The sequence below is a fragment of the Etheostoma spectabile genome, unplaced genomic scaffold (assembly GCF_008692095.1).
Source record: "Etheostoma spectabile isolate EspeVRDwgs_2016 unplaced genomic scaffold, UIUC_Espe_1.0 scaffold00005784, whole genome shotgun sequence".
NCBI classification, from domain to species: Eukaryota; Metazoa; Chordata; class Actinopteri; order Perciformes; family Percidae; genus Etheostoma; species Etheostoma spectabile.
Genome location: NW_022603298.1, coordinates 9,931 through 13,557, shown reverse-complemented (window position 1 = coordinate 13,557; position 3,627 = coordinate 9,931). Strand labels below are relative to the sequence as shown.

At 39.5% G+C, this 3,627-nt stretch overlaps 1 long non-coding RNA gene across 1 annotated transcript; it reads left to right on the top strand.

Annotated features, from left to right (window-relative positions):
• Window positions 1–915: 915 nt before the first annotated feature.
• On the top strand, window positions 916–1,824 carry LOC116677763 (uncharacterized). The gene is made up of 3 exons (XR_004329054.1): window positions 916–1,072; window positions 1,334–1,408; window positions 1,588–1,824. It is a non-coding gene; the product is annotated as an uncharacterized LOC116677763 (long non-coding RNA).
• The last annotated feature ends 1,803 nt before the right edge of the window (window positions 1,825–3,627 follow it).

The window sequence follows — 3,627 nt, the reverse complement described above, 5'->3', positions numbered from 1 at the left end:
ACTATTGTTCATGATTAACAAATGTGGTTATGGTCCCAGGGTAAAGGATCAGAATTGGCAATGTAGTAAATGAATAAACTGTAGCCATCATGTTAATGTAAAACTATGTTGTAGCATTGTTGTATGTATCATGCTAATGCTGTTATCTGTTATGTTGAGTAAAAAGTGGCATGCTCTGTAGATGGAGCAGCTTAATCCAAAAAGTTTTTCAAACAGTTACAAATTACATTATAATAATGATTATAATACTTTAAGTATTTATTGTAATAATAAATTACAACAAAGTAGAGGACACTGTGAGGTTCCATTAAGGTATACTCACTGTTTGACTTATTAGAGGCACAGTAATGAATGCACTTGAACCTTTCTTCTAAGTTCAGAGAATGAGTTTATGATGCGGACAGATCACTTTAAAAGGTGAAAGCTCTCTCAGCAAGATTCCTCACACAAACTGGAAAGAGTCATAATCCAACATTTCAGTCTGCACAAGCAGGAAGTAAGGAAAATGAAAGATGGTTGCATAGGTTTGCTGTTTGATCCACAACAAGACAAGTAGTTAAGAGGTTAGTCACATTGTGTACGTTTACATGAGCACAAAGTTCATTGGCAAATAAACGTGATTTTTCCACATTATATTTAAAATCATTTTATCTAAAAGTGGTGGCCACACTTGTGAACCACCAACACTTTTTTTAAATGATTTGAAACATGCAAACGTTTTCTATCACAGAGTTGAGAATACTAACATATGTACAACAAGGCTTTACTGAGTTCCAGTGTGAAGAGAAGAGTGAATCATTAGGCTTGCATGAGAGTGCTTGGCAGGAGCAGGAAAGAGACTCATTTGTATGTGACCTCATGCTGATAAGGAAAGCGTAAGATAAATAAGGGATTCTGCCGCTGATGACACTGGGCAAAAAAAATTGCACAGCAAAACGTTGCCAGCATAAGAAGAATCCAAAAGAAGTCCATTTGTGAGGAAAGATCTATCCTAGATCTACACAAGAAAGTGCTACTCATACTGATGGTGTAAATTATGGGACATGACAGTGGATTCCTGGTGTTCACACTGGTAAACTTGAGTTTCATTCCAGAAAATGTACTTTTAGTGCAAGAGAACATCGCCTGATGTTCTTACTATTAAAACAATATTTGCTACTGTGTGGGTAACACATTGTGGGTATCAGATAACTTGGAGGGACATTTAAGAATGCACCACATTAAAAAACAATGAAAATTGCAATGTAATTGGAGTACCCCCCTTTAGTTAATATGGGATATCTTTAAATTAAACAAGCCAAAGTGGCACTTAAAATGTGTGTTTTTTCCACAGGAGCCTGTCTAAATAAACTCGGATCTATGCTGTATCTACTTGACTGTATGCTTCCACACACCACCACAGGCTCTGGTGAGTTTTGTAATCACTGCTATGCTAATGTGCTTTGCATTTGCATGTGCGATTGAGTAGGTGTGGTGCCTGTGAATGTGAAAATTAAAATGTATTTGCAATGCAAACGTTTTCAGACATTTGCAATGCATGCCACTTCAGAAAATGATCACTAGCTAACAATAATCCCATTATTCCAGGCTAATCTCACCTACAGTGGTCGCCCTACCCATTTCAGCGCTGCCTCAAAATGTGAGAAGATAGAGACAGAGAAGGTGTGGTGCTCTCTGTTATCCCAGATGAGCAATGGTGACCAGCAAAGTCATCTCTAACCATGAGCCACATGTTTGTTTTTAACTATCGTTTGACCTGTTTTAGGTTTGCAAATCTAAAACTAAACAAACTGTAACTCCTAAAGGATTGGACTTCTAAAACATAGGCTTTGCCTGAATACAAATATAAACTGCATGTCTTTCTCCAAACAGTGCTTCAAGTGCCTTTGAATTGAATAATGTCATGCCAACTCCAACATGATTTCATGAGCAATTTCACGTTACAGGTTCCTAACATTTTCAATCTTTGGAAACCATTTTACATAAAACTAAATGTTGTTGTCCGTTTCTTAGCAATGCAAAACTGGTATCATTTAGCAGATTGGTCATTGCGGCCTACACACTATTCTAGGGCTAACGTTAACTTAAAGTTAATGTTTGGTGAAATGTAACAGTTAATCCAGTGAAAGGCAGATCAAAGCCTCTCAGAGGGGCTTCGGAGCCCAGTGTAGGAACCACTGGATTAGGCTTTTGAAAGGGGACTATCTGATGATAGTGAAAAAAACTGTTATATTCTGCACTCGTTTTGAGTAAATCCGCAATGTGACGTTAACATATTACGTTAAAGGCTAAGCTAACGTTTGGGGGGGGGGGGAACAGCGCTGCGCATCATCGGTCTCTGCTAATGTTATATTCACTTGTGCTAGCTAACTACGATTATTGTGCCGTTTCAAATGTATTATCAAAGTCAGACGGTTCGTATATTGATATTTTCTCCATCCTAAACATACCTGGTCAACAGGGAGATTGATAATTTCGCTGATTGGCTGCAAAAGAGTAGATCCAGTGCATGATGCTGTCGTTTGGGTAGCCATGCTTGGTCGGTGTCCGTAAATCCTTTCTTTCTCCTTCCTCCGGTTCCTTTCACTCCCCTCGGCTGCTGCGATGATAAATACACCACCACCGCCGCCGCTGCTGCCGCTGCTGCTGTTGTTGCGACGGGCTGTACGGTTGTCACACACAGCGCACACCCAACAAAGAGTAGGCAACAAAACCACGACGAGATTTTCACTGCTCGACCACTTTCTCTTCGGTCTAACGTCGTATCGTTCAGTAGGAGTCGGCGACCGTGGCGGTTTTGTTTTATCGCTGTAGCACTTATATTTTAAATTAGCGTAAGCGGGGATGTTTTAGGTAGCAGCCTACTCTACTGGCCAAAACATGTTAACATATACTCAATATCTGGTGTTCAAGTGTTCATGTTGTGATCATTTGTTGTAGGTTTATATGTCTTGTGTCAAAAAGTAATATTTGCGCCGGTTTTTACACGAACAGAGCAATTTTGCTAACTATCATTTTTGGCGCCTGCTCGTCCAGTTTAAAAAAATATTTGTACGCCACCCACGACTGGACCATGGTTACTGTGATAGTAGAGTAGGCCTAAGACATGAACTATCTTAATAGCAGAGTCTCTGTGACAACAATAGACATGGTGATGATGTGGGTGGAGAGATGGCAGACCAGCCCTCCGTTATTATAACCATATATTTTGACCTATCGTGTGGAGACCGTGAATCCATCAGCCAATAACACTTTGTAAAAGGAAGAAGGGTCTTGATTTACAGTCTTCAAAGCAAATTGTAACTGAATAATGGGGACTGTCGTCACTCCCCACCCTTTGCCCCGCCCTTTCACATTTATAGCATTCCACACATGAAGGACAAAAGTGTGATGTAAGGGGGCATTTGGCAGACTTCATTTGAGGAAATGACTACGATGAGTCCAGTGATGGTTTTTACACACGCACAAACACACACACATTTTGACATTGTGCAAACATTTAACAATCTAGACATGGACATATAGTTTTTTTATTAGATGTATTTTGTCAATAGATCATAGGACCCAGATGTAACCCGTTTCTTGTGTCAATTTATATATTCTTTTTTAGTTGTAAGACAGAAGAAG